The sequence below is a fragment of the Protopterus annectens genome, chromosome 3.part1 (assembly GCF_019279795.1).
Source record: "Protopterus annectens isolate FY-2018-M chromosome 3.part1, PAN1.0, whole genome shotgun sequence".
Classification (NCBI taxonomy): Eukaryota; Metazoa; Chordata; order Ceratodontiformes; family Protopteridae; genus Protopterus; species Protopterus annectens.
The window spans coordinates 1,396,449,924-1,396,468,553 of NC_056732.1; the positions used below are offsets into that span (position 1 = coordinate 1,396,449,924).

At 38.6% G+C, this 18,630-nt stretch overlaps 1 protein-coding gene across 2 annotated transcripts in view; it reads right to left on the minus strand.

Annotated features, from left to right (window-relative positions):
• Positions 1 to 18,630, minus strand: part of FADS2 (fatty acid desaturase 2) — a 416,746-nt gene that overhangs the window by 389,096 nt on the left and 9,020 nt on the right. The window lies entirely within an intron of this gene.

Genomic DNA, 18,630 nt, shown 5'->3' on the forward strand with positions numbered 1-18,630 from the left:
CTAAAAATGGAGAACATCGATATCTGTGCAGTGACTGAGACCTGGTTCAAGGCTCCAGAGAGGACCTCTGCAATCTGCAATACCAGGCTACAACTCTTACCACACTTTTCAGCCACCAAACCAGGACAGAAACACTAAAGATGGATAAATGTCCATATTCACCCAGGATATTCACATCTCCAGGCTAGCTGCCCAACACAATGCAACTGAAATTCCCCAGGTGCAACTAACACTAGGTAAGACTGCAATCCAAATTGTAGCTTGCTACAGATCTCCCACCATGCCCCAAGATTCTCAGTACACCTTTTTAAACATACTGAAAAATATTAAGATAGAACCAAACACCCTACTACTGGGTGAGTTCAACTACCCTGCCATTAACTGGGAAAACTCGTGTACCAACTCAACAATTCTTGGAATTCATAAATTCCAATGCACTGTATCAACTAATCCATAGTCCCACCAGGGGCTCCAATATCCTGGACATGATCATTACCAACATGGGAAATCGATGCTCCACACCTATGGTCACCCCCTCGTTGGTCAGGTCTGACCATAAGCTAATTACCTTTGACATCCACATCCCACCCTCACCCCCTAGTAAGGAAACATCTGTAAAAAAACTTCTCCACGGCCAACTTCATGCTACCCAAGTCAAAAGTGACAAACCTTCTGACACCCATGCAGACAGGAACTGAAAGCTCGACTGCCGAATCCTACACTAAAGCACTGTAGGAGCACATCCACTCGTGCATGAATCGTGCCATCCCAAATAGAACTAAGACACTTTCCTCCAAAAAAAGGAAGCCAATCTGGTGGTCCCCTGTCATAAACAAACTATACAACAGAAGGAAGAAACTGTTGCAGAAAAGAGGAAAATCCCAGAATGCAAAAAACTCCCTTAACAGCCTAAGTAAGAAGCTGAGGTCCCTCATAAAATCCTTTAAAGCGAAAATAAAATTGCCAAAGATTCCAAAGACAATCACAAGGAATTCTATAGCTATGTCAAGAATTTAAATGGTAATGCTCAGATCTGCTTTGAGCTACAACAGAATGGCATTAAATATATTGATCCCAAGGACATTGCCAATATCCTGGCAGATCGATTCAGTGCCAACTTCAACCCCCTCTCACCCCCTAAAGGGCCCATCTCAATGCAGAAATATTGCCAAATTCCAGTAATCATGGCCACACAGGTAAAAACCGCACTTTCCAAAACTAAGAATACAGCATCCATGGGACCAGATGATGTCCCGGGCTGTATACTACATGAACTACAAAATGAACTGACACCTCACCTAAGTGTCATGTTTAATCATAACCTCACCTCAGGCTTCATGCCCACTTAGTGGCACACAACTACAGTTATCCCACTCTACAACAGGGGATCCACCTTGGATCCTGGGAACTACCCGTCCCATCAGTCTGACGAGCCTGATCTGCAAGGCCATGGAACATATTATCATGGAACTTATAAACAAAGACATCGGCAACCTTCAAACACTGGACCCCACTCAGTTTGGGTTTGTGAACTGCCGATCATGTCTCCTGAAACTGACTGACTTCTTCGAATCAGTCTCCAGAGCCGTGGACAAGGGTAAGGCAGTCCACACAGCCTATCTGGATCTCTCCAAGACCTTCAACACCATCCCCCACTCTGGAATCATACATAAACTTACTAAGCTGGGCATAAATCCCTATGTCACTCGATGGGTTGCCAACTGGCTTACTGACAGAACCCACACTGTAAAAGTAGCAGACTCCAAATCCAGCTCCAGACAAGTGGTAAGTGGAGTACCTCAGGGTTCAGTCCTTGGACCGTTCTTGTTTGGCATCTACTTCTTTGAAGTACAGGTCAGCACTGAGGGACTCTGGCTAACAAAGTTCACAGATGACTGCAAACTGGGAGCCATTACTGGATCACCAAATGATGTGGATATTCTTCAAAAGGGCCATCACAGAAACATATGCTTGGTGTCAGAGCCACGGGCTCAAGCTCAATGCCAAGAAGCATATAGTTATCCTCTTTGCGAAAAACCATGTACCCATGAATTACCACATAGGCGGCAGTACACTAAACACCGAAAGTGTGATAAGAGACTTAGAAACACAGGTGGACAGTGGTCTCACCTTCAATAACCACATCGCCACAACAGTCAGGAAATCCTTCTATGTGGCACAACTCATCACTAAGGGCTTTTCATCCAGAAAAAAGGAGGTCATTGTCCCACTGTACTCATCCCTCATTAGACCCATCATAGAGTACAACGCCCTGTTTGGTATGTACCTCACAAGACATCTGCAACAACTGGAAAGGCCACAGAAACACCTCACTAAAACAATCACAGGCCTAAAGCAGATGCCCTATGCTGACCGACTAAAAAAACTCCAGCTATACTCTGTCTCATATCGTCTACTCAGAGGCGAACTCTGCTTAACATACAAGGCCATGTCAAACCCAGAGCACGGGACATGCTACACTTAAAGAAATCCCAATCTATCAGAGCCACATGCTCCAGGGACCTAAACCTTGTCCTCACAATGAACAAAACATGCTGGAGGGATAGGTTCCTGACCCAGAGACTCCCCATACTCTGGAATAGACTGCCCATACATGTCAAGTAGAGCACCTCCTTGGCCCTCTTCAAAAGGAACCTTGACAACTAGATGGGAGATAGGAAATTCACCCCGGGGATCAAGTCAGGGTCCAGGGAAGTAAATATTGTGGGAAGAAATAGCCAGGGAATTGTTATGGCTAGGCTTGTATAGGCCCTAGGGCCGATAGCCTAATACCAAGCTATGAACCTACAATGGAGTGAGGAGGTATGGGAGGCAGGAGGAGGGAAAAATGGATGCGAGAAAAACAGATATAATAGTCCATGAAAAGAAGGCAAAAGTAGTATTGAGCATGAAAATTTCTGCACTCAGTGATTACAGTGTCTTAAGTACAGAGAGACACAAAGTCATAAAATACCAGGATATGCAAGCAGAAATGAGGACAATGTGGAAGAAGGATACCCAAACAATTCCAGTAGAGTTGATTACATTATTGGTGGGGAGGTATACCTCTCAACTGTCCAGATAGTCAACGAATGTTCAGATTTTTGGCTCATATTTCTGCTCTGTTCCTCATAACATTTGTGGTTTTCTGGCAAACCACTATGATGACCTGAGGATAGAAGTCACTAAATAATGACATACATTTGAGTTTCAGGCTTCAAATCCTTCAGAAAATGTATGTTAAAACAAACTGTGTTACTCTAGCAACTTCCTAAGTTTATAAGAGCAATATTTAAAATATGTCCCTATTTTTTGGGTCTATGTCTTGCAGTTTGTTGGGATTTGTCCAGATTTTTTGCACTAACATGTTGACAGGGGGGATGCAGGGAGGCTTACACCCCTTCAAAAAACAATGAAAACAGTGTTTTGGCAGATTGTCACTCTTCTACTCATAGTGGAAGAACCAGCAAAAGTATGTTATTAAGTGAGTAGATTGGAATTGTACAGAAAAATAGTCCGGGACTGGGTGATATTACAGATAGTTAATCAATTTCACTAGCTGGGACCCCTGAAAGGGAAACGTGTTTTGTTTTATCTTTTTTTGTTACTTATATTACTGAAAAATAAGTGAAGCCTTGCTGCAGTTTAATTGCAGGAAAATTATAGAAAGAGATATGGATTGGAATTCAGACTGGAAAATAAATATTGCGCTAATAACTGTCTGAATGTTTTTTTTTCTTATTTGTAAAACATTGACAATATATAAAATTAAATATTGGAAAGTGTCAGAACAAGCACTAGTTAGTAAATGTGAATGTTCTGCATGCCATGTTGCTAAGATAAATGCAATACTTATAAACAGTTTATTCAGAAATTATTTTCAGTATTTTTATTCAGTCGTTTTTATAATTAATTAGTTCCTGTTTCATACTAGAAAAAGTTACAGCATTAAAAAAAATAGCAAGGAAAACATTGCAACAAAGTGAGCAGAATTACACAAGGAGACGCATCTAATTTCTGTAGGAAGCCTTTTCAGGTAAGAGATTACTCTCCTGCTACTTTTGTCTGCTAGTATTGGCCATGACATAGACACCATTCTGACTGCAAAGCTATATACTAATAAGGCGGTCTGAGGAACAGCTAGTGCTAATTAGTCATATGCTGTCCCCAAAAATAGCCACAGGTCCCAATTAACTCAGCTGAGCAATCAAGAGAATTGCTTTGCCAACTTAATTTTTTTCAAGGAGGAAAAATTAAACAGTGTATTTTAACAATGTTTACCCATTCTGTCCTATGAGAGTAGTCACACAGGACAGGTAATTATAGTGGAGCCATGCGTGTGTCTGTCTGTCTCTGTCTGGGGGATTGTACTATGGGATGTAGTTCAAGGTGGCGTGTATGCATGTGTCTTACACCTTGCATGCGGGTGTGCAGGTGGGTGTGCGAGTGTTCTGTGCCTTGTTTGTGGATGTTTTGTTGAGTGTGTATTTGTGTATTTGTGTGTGTGTGTGTGTGTGTGTGTGTGTGTGTGTGTGTGTGTGTGTGTGTGTGTGTGCGCGCGTGTGCACGTGTGTGTGTGTGTGTGTGTGTGTGTGTGTGTGTGTGTGTGTATGAATGTATGTCAGTGCTTAGCTTATCTGTTGTGAAGGAGAACATTAGCACAGTGTGGTGTTATAGTCTAATGATGGGGAAGACTGGAGGCTATTGTGTGTATGGGGGAGATCTGAAACAGTAGGCCTAGGGCACCATTTCACCTAAGTCCAGACCTGTACATAGAGTTTCTATGCAACTGCAACTAAATGCCAGTTACTGTAAATGTCCCTATTTTGTGAGATGGGCCAACACAGTGTAGTACACAAGTCTTGTAATGTAAGAATGTTGTAACTAAAGCTCAACCTGTGCATACTACTCCTAAAAGTGTGCAGCATGAACTAAAAGGTTGCTTAGGAAGGGTGACCATGGCAGGGAGATACATAGACTTGAAGTGCCTGGGGGGGCCCCAGCTTGACATCTGCTGGGGGCCCCTAAAATTCTAACACCGGCACTGGTTGCATAGCACACAATATTTAATTTCTACAGATGTACTGATATTGAATCTTGTTGGTCAATAACCCTTGTATCACAAGATATTGTAACTGCCATGCTAAAAATTACAAAACCTTGTACACAAGGTTTTGTAATTTTTAGCATGGCAGTTACAATATCTTGTATCACAAGATATTGTAACTGCCATGCTAAAAATTACAAAACCTTGTGCACATCTACCTTTATCAGCTAGCCATACCAGCTGATTCATTTAAAACACTGTGGACATCTGCTTTTATCTGCTAACCACACTGGTTCCTTCATTTAGCATACTTCTAACACTCTGATACACCGTAGTAAGAGTGATGTCAAGACATTTTTTAAAAACATCAGCACTCTGGTTTTAGGATTATTCCTCATACCACCACCAAATCAAAATTATCCTTCTGACAGTTCCACACAACCCAGGTTTCATTAAATGTTAGGTTGTCAGAAATGTAAAAAATGAAATGCTACACACTTGAAACCATTTAAGCACATATATTGAAACTGAAGAAAAACAGTGTCTCACAAGTGTTATGTACGTACATTTCACTGTCATGTGGAGGTAGCTTTTAATGGACCATCACAGATATAACAGTGGAGCTATGCTGGTCCATGAAATGGTATCACATTACCGCAGGAATCTATTCTTTTTGTCAATGACTCAGCATGGCATTTGTATTTATACCACAGGGCTGCATTATGAGCAATGTATTATTCTCTTTAGTGATGACTGCTGCTCCTTGTGTTTGAGTGGTATATTGGGTGAGGGGCATATAGGTTATAAAATTGTGTTGAGATTCCTATTATTGCAAGAAATAAGAGCTGGATGGAAAATTGGGGACATTACTGAATGATACTTTAAAGAAAGTGGGGTTATAGTTGAACAAAGAGAAAAGTAAAGGTTTTGGTGATGTAACTACAATTGGAGATATCTGCTTTTCTGATCAGAAACTGAGTTACATGAAATAATGTTTGGTAAAGTGGAAGGAGTAAAAAAAAACAGTGGGTAGCTGTGATAGAAAAAATAAAAGGAATAAGTGTTTTGTAAGACATTTAGGTCATCATCTAAAAAAGAAAGTGCATTATTTTAGCTAGGTTAGGTTATATAGGAGTCCAAGTGGAAAAGAAAAATAAATGTTGTGGTTGGTGTTCAGTGTCATATGGGGATCAAGACTGAACCCAGTAAAAAGGGGGATTCTGTAGCTTGAGCATACCTGTAAAAGGGAATATGTTATATAAGAGAATGTCTGACAGGCTGTGTATATATATTGTAATCAAACAGCAGGACATGCTTTTAGGATGTGAAAGGACAACGAAGGTTTAGCAATGGGGTATGTAAAGAAAATATTCCTATAAGCATAAAAAAATAGAGGATGTGAACATGAATATGATTTTGTATAGATATTATGGGGAGGGAAAGAATTGACAAAAGAACGTTCTGAGTGACAGGAAATCTGGAATGAAAGACTGGCAGTTTTGTTTAATAAGGGATGGGCTCTTGTAGACATTTTGGAAAGAATAAGATTTTGGTTGTAGAGAAAAAGGGTGGAGGAAGGGATAAATTAATTAAATTAAATTTTGTATGTTGGTAGACTGAGTAATTATGTCACTGTACAAGTATACTGTATAAATATATTCAACAAGTTCTAAATTTTGCAAATAATGTAAATGGCATGTGAAATTGTTGAAAATAGTGTAAAGTTATATAAATAGCATGACTGGGCTATATAAATAAAAAATCCTAATCTTTTTTATAGGTGCCGTTGGATCTTTTGTATCCACTTGAGCTACCACCATCTCAAGCAGATGCGACCTCGGTTTAACATCTCATCCAAGGGATGGCACACTCAGGAGTGCAAATCCCTCTAATGCTGCATTTCAGTTCTCAGCAGTCTGAAAATTAATCCAGTCATCTGGAGTGGGAATAGAACCAACAATCTTCTGATCTTCCAGCACCAAAGGCAAGTGTGTTGATGTTGAACCACTGATACTTCAGTGTTGTACATTTGTTAAAGCTCTTCCAGAACCCGATGCTCTGGAATGATATTCACATGTCTTAATAAGTAAAGGCGGGACCATAACCTTCACTGCAAAGCAAAGTAACCTTACTAGACATCTTAGAAATTCTTTCCTTTACCTGCAACCAATTATTTTCCTTGATTTATTTTACCATAGGATTAACCTGTACCCCTAAATACTTTTGCATCCATTTGGACAGTGGCAACCCCAATAGCAGTACTACTTGTTTGTAGATCATGATCACAAAAGACTCCTGCAGATGAAATAACAGTCCTGATTCCTTCCTGAACTCAGATAATACATGTAACATTCCATGAAGCATTAATATATCATACACTAGCAGAATATAGTCATCTGAAAAAAGATTCAGGGTATTCCTCATACACAAGCACCCCAACCTTGGAAAACTTTCCTAATCCTTTATGATGCATTTTCCATCCCTGTCAGAAAAGATGCCTCACCTCATCGCCTTACTTAATGTAACCTGTTTAGAACTTTCTATATATTCTTATGTTCTTTCTTTTTTCAGTTTTCTCTTTTTTGGATAGGGCACTAGCACCTGCAAAAAAAGTCCTTTTCTGAACCTTGCTCTAATATCTGGCAGAGGAAAGACCAATTTACTGCGTTAAAGGCTTTCTGAATGTCCATCTCAACATTCCCTGTTTTACATTCCCCATTAGATTCTGCACCATCCATAACATATAAAAACAATTTCCAGTGGTCTATAGAAGATCACTGCCTCTCAAAACCACCAAGTTTATGAATTCTGTCTTCCAGCCTTATTGTGAGATCCCTTGCTGGTCATTTGGCATCAGCATAACAGAGAGATGCAGGAAGGAAGGAAGTTGGCTGAGTTTTCTAGATCACCTTTCCCTTACAGCAGTACCACCATGACTACCTCCATTAATGACTTAGTCATTTTCTTATTTCTTATAATATCATTAAATAACTTAAGTAATACAAACACAACCTCTATACCAATGGTCTTGGAAAAATTGAGGGGAAACCCATCAGGGCCCCTGCTGTCTTTCTTTTCATGTGTCTTATTACAGCAATAACTTCCCTGGGCATAACTCTCTATGCAGAAATGTTCTGTCCTCTGCTGATGTTAATAGACGTACCCATTCATCAAATATATTGCTCTCATGCTCTATACTTCTATAAAGGGTGTAGTGAATCCTTAAAAAACTCCCTTACCTACATACCTGTTGTTCTTTATGCTTCTCACACGTCTGCCTTTTTTGTTCTTTCAACACAGGCATCACAAAAATCTAAACTTGAACAATGCTATACCAAATTTGCTAAACTTGCAGCAAATACCCCTTTAGAAGACACCTGTATATAGCACTAAAAAGGCTAAATTGGTTAGAACTGCCCCATCAACTTACTTATATGCAGCTTCCTACCACCTGTAAAATTATTCAGAATCCATCTGTTTGTCCAGTACTGAATAACATTCTACACAACTATGTTCCCATTTGGTCATTACAATCCAATGACCAAAAACTCCTGCCTTTCCACAAACCTATCAAATCTGCTGGGCATTGTCTATACTCATACCAAGTTGCTAAGGCCTGGAAATCCTTTCCTGTATTCATTAGGCCAATACCCTCCCTCTCATCTTTCAAAACCATTCTGAATGACTTCCTAGACAAAATCTGGCTCTGTTCTTGCACAGCACCATAGTAAACTATATCCCTAAATGTGAACAAGTACCTGTTCATTTGTTACACCTCCTTACCCTCCCATCTTCATTTACTTCCTTACTTCTATTAATATCTCTTTCCTGGCTTTCAATCTAAATAAACCATAAGCCTGATTTTCTCTCACTTCATATTGCAATTCATGTTTGTATTTTACTAACTTACTTTTAATTTCTCTATAAACTGGCTACAATTTCTCTAAATATGAACTCATCGTCATATAATTATATATATTCTTAACCAATGTTTTTATATTATGTCTAAGTTGATATAATTATTTAAACTGTAGATTTTTTTTCAATATTTTTGAAGACTGTAAAATTATTGCTCTTAAATATTTTGTAATACTTTGCAGCTTTTCTCCTTGGGCTTCCACTGAAAATAGGCTCCTACACAAACAGACTTTCTCAGTAATGAAATGACAGTAAATAAATAAATAAACATCCATGCCCACAGCTTCCCTTCATTGTCACCCTTCATCCATTACATTACTTCCCATCTTCCTACTCAGCTTCAGTCTGTGATTCCTCCATATCCTTTAACGGTGTTTTAATACTTGAAATCTTTCTCTTCAATTACTAAGCAAGCCTGTGTCTCCCACCTGTTTCTGTAACCTCTCTAACTCTTTTTCTTTTGTCTAAATATTTTTTATTTATTTTCCATCTTTCCTAGGTTCCACCTCTATATCCAGCTTGCCACTCGTTCCTTTTTCCATTCCAGCATTTCCATGGCACAATCTGAGATTAGTTTCTCTCTAAGACAGTGACCTGTTCTACCTCACATGCTAAATATTCATTTATCTACCATCTGTCCAACCGACGGACAGCCCTTTGCTCATCTATATTAAAGGGGAATTGTTGTTTTTCCCTCCAAATATCTAATAACCCCATGGCAATTATACACTCCCTTAGAACCTTCTAGCAACATTTGTTGAATTGTACCAGTCAGTACAGCCTAACTAACACTCCTGCTCTCCTCTCCTACACACAGTTCATCTCCAGCCATCTGTATCCTCTTTTCAAAAGTTTACTTGCCTATTTTTTTTTTCAACTTGATGCCCTGCAAACACTAATCTATCCCTTCTCTGACTATCTTTCCTATCTCTCCCTCACTCTCTCTCTTAAAAAGACTGCTTATCCCTCCCATATCCCATATCACTATCTTAACTACTCACACATCCCCAGTCCTACCTAACCTACTTGCAAAACCTCCTGAGTTGGACCATAAGGACCTTTGGTCATACCATGCTGGTGTACCAGTCCACACACCCCAACAGAAAATGGTCACAATCACTGCAAGCCATACCGACAGACCTGAGCTGACAACCCTCAAAGTGAGCACCCCAGCAGAGTTCCCTGTTCCAAAAAGTTACTTAAATTACTCTTAAGCAATAACCAATGACTGGGGTTGGGTATATTCAGAATTTACCCACGGATGGCATGGTTTGATCACGAGGGCAAAGACCAAGTGATTAAGCAAAGCCAACCTTGGGTAAATCCTCATATATACACATCTATGAGTTGGTTATTGCTATTATATAATGACATTATTTAAGAAAGAAAATGCTTACTGTTCTTAAATAATGTCTTTGTATAATGCCATTGTAGTATTCCTCCACAATGATTCCTCATTGTTCCATGTTTGTTGATTTACTGCACATGAATATGGGACTTACATTCCCACTCTTGTACAGTACATCACTGTTGTTGAAAACAAGCACTGGAGAAAGGAAGCTCTCTGTTTTTAACTATAAAATCCAGGAAGTTTATGGGTATGGGACAAATAAGACATAAGTACAAGGAAAACCAAGTACATTTCTTTAGTTTTGCAGAACGTACCTGATTTTCCTTGTATGTGCCCTGCCCTCTGTACACACCTCTTAACCTCTTAGCTCAAGAAGTGGAGACAATGGCTTAAATAATGGGGAACAAAGACCTCAAAATAGGGACTGATTGTAAATGTTGCTCTTATAAACTTGGAAAGCTGCTAGAATAAGAAGATCTGTGCTATTATGCACTGTCTGAAGTATATAAAGTCTGAAACTGAAATGTGTGTCATTATTTACTGATTTCACTTGTCAGTTATTTGTTGGAACACCACAAATTTTATGACTAACAGACCAAAAATATGAGGAAAAAATCTGGACAATTGAGATGTATGGCCTCTGTAGCATATACTAGTAGAAGAAAGTCTGTCAGCTTAATGGTACTTCAGTGGAAGGACTTTTTTCTATTGGTATATGCAGGCACGCTGGTTGGGCTGACCAATCAGCATGCATATTTTTGAAAAGTAATGGGCTATGACTGTATAATGTACAATATAATTATTAATCTGTTTCCTGTAATTTCTTCCCACCTTGCATCTATTCATTTAAACATGCACCATTCTACTAGAAACACACTGTATATATATATATATATATATATACACGGATTCACTTTATAATCCCGAAATTCTGAAATACCGAATTTCAGAATATCGAGATCATAAAGCCGAAACACCATAATACCGACTGCCCATAATCGCGAATTTCAAAATCCCGACACTTACATACACACACTCACATACACACAACTGCCTCCCACACACAAACAAAACTAACCTACTTAAATATTCTAACTCCGAGACCGTACAATCACACACACAAAGGCAATTCACACCCACACATTTCACAGCCCCATGCACACACACATCACAACCAAAACACACACTAACATACACTACAGCACATAATCTACACATTCATACAAATTTACCTGCACTTACATCCATTCATACAGCGCAACAACAGAAGCTCCGAACCCGACACTTACATACCCACACTCACATACACACAACTACCTCCCACACACAAACAAAACTAACCTACTTAAATATTCTAACTCCGAGACTGCACAATCACACACACAAAGGCAATTCACACCCACACATTTCACAGCCCCATGCACACACACATCACAACCAAAACACACACTAACATACACTACAGCACATAATCTACACACTCATACAAATTTACCTGCACTTATATCCATTCATACACCGCAACACCAGAAGCTCCGAACTTCGGTATTTTGAATTTCACGCTTCTGGTGTTTCGCGATTCTGGGCATTCGGTATTCTAATCTCAGTATTCTGAAATTCGGTATTTCAGAATATCGTGATTATGAAGTGAACCCATATACACATATAGATATATATCACCTTCCAACTTTTCTTCTGCTTCCTCCCTCCTCTACCTACATAATCACCAGAATAGCTATGAGCAAACCAAAATGGAGCTCCCTCAAACTAGCTTTAATGAAAACTGTCATCCCCATTACCTAGTATCAACCAGTACCATATAAAATGGCATTTATACTAAAACTGTCTCCTAGACCACACACATACTTTCCCCTGGGATTCCCATATGGAAGCAAGAAATTATGGATTATAAACTGTATGTCTTCCATGCAATGCCTCTGTCATCCACCAGCTTATCAGCAGTCACACTGTCATTATATACGTTTGACTTAATAAGCAAAAGATATAAAAATTCCTCATTGCTTATTCAAAGGCAGTAGACTGTACAAATAAACCACCACCCCGTTTATTGTGCCTGAACAGTATCATGTACAGCCCCCCCCTAGCCTGCACACATTATAATGAGGTAACCTGCATAAAAAGTATATCAAGTGTACAGCTTCCCATCATAACAATTTACATAGCCATTAAACACATGGCTCTTAGTATTTGCTTTAATAATATACCTGCATCATACCTCTCAGCTGTACAGATTTTGGCAGAATGTCCAGATTTTCCTTCATATTTTTGGTCCGTCTCTCATAAAATTATGATTTTCTGTCAAATCATTGACAAAACATTGAGCATTGAAGTCAGAAAAATAATGACAGAAACCTGAGTTTCAGGCTTCATCCCTTTCAGAAAATTCATGCTAATGCAAAACCTTTTATTCTATTAACTTTCTAAGTTTGTAAGAGCAATATTGAAAAAAGTGTCCCTATTTTTGTTCCTTTGTCCCCCAGATATTTATGGCTTTGTCTAGAGTTCTTGCTGTTAGAAGTTGAGAGTTATGACCTGCATATTCCACACATTTCCAACAAAGATCTCCATACTTAAAGATCCAGTCCCCTATCATTCACTGAAGTTCCTGTTCAGAGTCTGCCTGCAATATCACATCATCTGCATAAAGCAGCTATGTTGATCTGCCCCTCAACCTTTCTGCTAATGTTGTTCATCAGTAGTAGGAACAGCAATGGACTCACAGCTGAACCCTGATGTGCACCCACTCCGACTGGGAAACACTGTTCATATTTGTGTCATTGGGTCTTTGTACGTAGTCTGCACTAATGCTCCCAAAGTTTCTGGGACTTTGAACCATCACAGGACTTTCCAAATCAGACTTCTTGGGACCTTATCATAAACTTTCTTCATGTCTAGAAATGCCCAGTTGGAATCTTTGCTCATCTCTAGCTTCTTCTCAACTATTTGTCTCACTGCAAACACTGGCTCAGTTGTGCTGCATACTGATCTGAATCTAAACTCCCTTACTCCCATCTTATTTTCTACTGCTGTGCATATTAATTGAGTAATCACCCTTTCTAGCACTTTCATGCAGTGTGAGAGGCATTTGATGCCCTTATACTGCCCACAGTTGTGAATGCCACTTCATTTTTGTACACTCGCACTAGAATGCTTACTGATCAATCATCTGGGATACACATTCCTCTCCTTACCATTATGAGTACCTTCAGGAACCACTTCTTCCTGAACTTTCCCAAAATCTTGATCATATCTGCATATCTGCATATCTGCCATGACATCATCTGAGCCTGTTGCTTGCCCTGACTTAATTGTCTTTAATACTGGTTATCTTGATAGGTAAAATAAACCACAGTAATGACACTAACCCAAATCTCTGAAGACCGAGACAACTTTGCAGAAACTACTAAAGAATGAACACTCAGATGCAGATGACTGGAAAGTTACCCTGGGAGAGGAACCACTTGGCCACCACAGTGAACTTTGACCCTTTTCTCACTGTAGTGCTATCTTGGAGTTGGTATATATAGTTAGGGAGGTCATAGCCCCCATCATAGAGGGGTGTGCCGTTAATTTGTTTTGTTTTTTAGTTTTTTTGTGGTGCGGACAAGTGGTTACTTACCTGGAGTTTTTACTCTGTAATCCGGGTGTTTTTTCTTTAGTGGTTTTGGTGAAATATTCTTGTTCATCAGAGATTCGGGTAAGTGGGTTTTTGTTCATTAGAACTAGACCCATACATACACACACACACACACACACACACACACACAAGGTTTGTGTGTGTGTGTGTGCGCATGTGTACATGTGCATGTGTAAACAGACTATCAGCATATGTAGTCAGATAATAGATGGAGAGAGATGGAGGCAGAGAATGTAATATACAAATATATGTCTGTGTGTGAATATATATCTATAAATATATGTGTGTGTGTGTGTGTATAAAATGCATTAGTGGTACTGTGTCGATTAGTTATTTTCCCAACAGAGTCCACTGTGTGAGCATTAGATTGAAAGGAAGTTTAGGCGACTGGATGTTTGGTCATGTGTGTTGTGTTGAAAGATGATGTGTGTCTTTTCAACACAGTGGGTGGGAGGCTGGCATAATTGTTAAGGTGTTTGCTTACAGACACAAGGTTCAGGGTCTGATTCTCACATGGAATACTTGGCTAGGCTTAAAATGGCCCACAAAGGCAGTTAGCCTTGCACTTATCTATGAACCTAATCTAATCTGTGTGATTTGGGAAGATAATGTATGGTTTGGAGTTTAATGTTGGCAGTAAGCGTGTGTGTGAGTGTTTGCAGGTTAGAGTAGGAGCTGAAGTAGGGGATAGATTTTACACTGTATGTTTGCAGAAGGTGACTGTATATGCATGTGTTATGGGATAGGATTAGAGTAAAGGCTAGTTAAAGGGATATATTTAATGATGTGTGTGTGTCTGGTGATGTATTTGTTGTGTGTGTCCAAGATTGCCTTGTGTAGTGTTAGTGTTACTGAAATGTTTTTGTAAGATAAGGTATCAGGTTAAGGTTACAAGCAAGAGCAGGGTTAAGGATAGTATTAGCATAAATTAGTAAAGTGGTGCAAGTGCTGGTACTTACTTAGAAAATTAAAGCCAAGGATTTAAATTGTGTATATCAGACATTGTGCTTACTTCAACATCAGCAAATTATTTGAGCTGTTATGTAGTGTTGGACTACTGAATATATTTACAGCAACTTTACTCCAAGGTTCAATTTTATTATTCAGCTAAAGTAATTCACATTCTGATAGACTGATATTAGTCATAATGGCTTCTCCTCCTAAAGTGGTATAAAATTCCAAATTGCAACAGGAATACAGAGGTTCATAATGCTGACTTCTCTTTCATTTATTGGACCACTATGTTATGTTTTCAGAGTTCTCTCATTGGAATAAAATACTGCAAATAAGCAAAATACACTGAACTTCTGGTCTCCTATTTAAACCCCTTGCTGGCACCTTCAGCACAGGGTTTATCCCTCTTAGCTTAGCAAGACTATTCCAGGCTCACATTTTGAGGAATAATTATTCATATGTCTTTGTTATCAGTGAAGACAGTGAGTACAGTAATTATTAATGTATACACCATGACAAAATCCCCTTGACTGGTCAAAGTAAATGGTGCATCAGGACAGGCTTCTAGAAAGCATAACATTAGGAAGCTGAAGAAGCTAAAATAATGTACCCTTCCCTTATGCTGTGAGCTAGAATTCATTCTTAGAATCATTGTTTGATTCTAATAGCATTCATTGTTTGATTCTAATAGCATTAGGAGCTGTGTATTATCCATACATACATGTATCATTTTTCTGTATGTGTTTTACCCAGGGTTGCAGGAGCAAAAACGTATCCCAGCAAGCTATGGGCAGAAGCCATTAACCAGCCTAAGATGGGATAACAGTACACTGCAAGACACATATATTCACTTTCACAATCTTTGTTCATACACACACACACACACACACACACACACACACACACACACACACACAAAATGCAGGTAGTAATAGTAGAATGTGATCCACTGAAACAGACTGGTAGCTATATAGGTAGTAATGGTGGAATGTGACCTACTAGTTTGAAACAGCAATGTAGGTGCAGTTCATTCTACATAAACTATAGGAAATGAGAAAGGGTGAAACAGCTTAGACTGTGTGTCTTAACCTCTGCAACGCATTAAATGATTTAATCAGCAAGTACTCCTAAAGTACATAGAAAGAGCAGCAGACAACAAAGTATTAAACAGCACTACTTTATGCCAGGAAACTTTTTAGTGTAGGTACTCTGCAGTGGAAAGACCTTGTGCTGTATACAGCTGGTCTGGGATGGAAAGAATCTGATGTATTCAAGAGTTTACATTGAAGAGAATTTGTATTGCTGACAGGAGATTTGTTGTAGAAAGGCATCACAATGCTTGTAGTTAATCATAGCATGGGTATCTTCTGCAGTACATGATGCCCAGAAAAGTGCACATTACATAGCAGAACAGTGTCAGCAGGACTTTGTACTGCATTTGGCAGACTCTAGTGGGACAGTCTTGTGAAGTAAATAGTGCAGCTGTGGTAGAAATATCCTATTTTGTATTTAATACACCATAGCAGGGACAACATGTAGTCAGAAGATACATATTAATGTGAAATATGTTGTTTCTGTTAATTTTCTAAGTAAATTAAAGTAATATTTAAAAATTGTCCCCTAATTTCGGTACTCTGTCCATCATTATCTTTGGCTTTGTCTCTGTCAACTAAGTAAATTAGAAAAATTAAAAACTGCCCCAAAGTTTGGGGCTTTGCCCGGTATTATTTTTGACTTTGTCTCTGAGTTTCAAGCAAAGAAACTGAGAGGTATTGGATTGATTAACAAGGAGGCAGGGACACCTTGTACTATATTTGGTAAATCTTATGCAGAACGAAACATTTACTATATGTACTACATTTATAACAGAATAGCCCATGCATATTCTGAAGTAAATTGTGGACAGTAGATATTATGAGGTGTGTGATGGAGGTTTAGTAGAAATGGTGACAATGACTTCTACCTATTATGCCAACGCTGTACTTTATTCATAGTGTGAATGTATTACTGGGTTCAGTGTACAGTACATATGAAGTGTTTAAAAGTGCTCATGAATTTTGTGAAGAAATGTTATTTGGCAATCAATTGTATTGGAGTTTGTGTTCCCTTTAACACCCACTCTTATGACATTGTACATTCATTTATTAATAAAATAAAGGGCAAGGATTTTCGGGGAAAATAATCTGCTTTACAAAGTACACACACAGTGCCCCTTCTGATTTTGCACTCTCCTTTTGTCCTTGCTTTGGCTGGAGGGATTCCTAACTACTTTATGCAAATTATTTATGTACAGGCAATACACTTCTCAACCATGGTGATTTATTGTATGAGACCTTTTATTATATGTATTAAAGTTTTTGAGGAAAACCTTATTCTCTAAGCAACTTTACAACTTTATCTTATTCAGTAAGTAACTGTGGTAACTCAACTAGCTACATGACTAAAAAATGACACAAAATTGTTTGACACTCAAAACTGCAAACAGTTAACAGTAATTTTACAAAACAAGTGAAAACTGAAACTCACTGTAACAATATAAATATGGTTTTGCTGTATTCTCCACGCCCTGGCTGCTTAAATATATTAACTCCAAGATGCCCTTACTTTAGAAAAAAGTGAAATTGTCCGAGATATGATAACCTCATAATCAGTGTCCAACAGCACACAATTAATCTGTACTATTCCCACTTACAACTGTTGAACAGTTGTGTCCGACAGCTCAGCCTTGCTTGCAGAGCAATCTTATGATATAAAGAGTAGAAACATGAGTAAAAATCTTTAAACGTACCAAGGAGAAGAGTTATTATAGAAGCTGTACTCATCTTTATGTAGGTTGTCAAATAGTGTATCCAGTTACAGAACCTATATCTCTGAAGTTAAAGACAGGAAAAGGGCAGTTCGGTGAGAATGACAATACAAACAGTACCTGATTGAGTGAAGAACCTTAAGAAGAAAAGCGAAATAGAAAGTAATTGAAGAACCTCATTATCTGCCATTTTAGAACAAAAAGAAGCCAGATGGCAGATAAAATTAAAAGCGGATCAGCTGCCTGGCTTAAATGATGCCATAAATATAAAATGTTTTTTAAATGATCGTAGGGTGTATGTTAAAAAGTAGTTCAAAAATGATTAATGTCTTGAAGTATTGCCCTTTTATATGCTTGTATTCCATGGTTGTGTCCTAATTACTAATTACTTTTAATCGCATTTGATTGGTCCTTGAAGTATTTAAATATTGTAACGTTTAGTGTGATTTGTATTTCTGAGGAAGTCTGTATTGATGAAAGCAGAGATTAAATAGTTTTTTATGCTAAAGTGTTCATTGTGGTTTGTCACAGCGTGTTCAACTTTACAGTTTTTTGTTTATCAGTTTTTCAATTTGTGTTTTTTTGAAAGTAATACATAGAACACTCCCTAACAGCAGCATGACATTTCCCCAAGATGCCACAATCTCCTTGCAGGCCTCGAACATTGTTGAAACAAACACAGAGGAGGTTGGAGGTGTTGGTAGCTCTGGCGATTGAGGAGATGCACCAGAAACAGCCAATGGTCAGATGTGAGTGAGCTAAAAATACCTCCAAAATAAATGGTAGAGCAGCTATGGTTTGGAAGTGGAGCAACTGCACTTTTTATACTGTCATTTTACGCACAGTTTACAACTCACAATTAACAATTTCTTTCTGTCCATACACTAAACCTAATT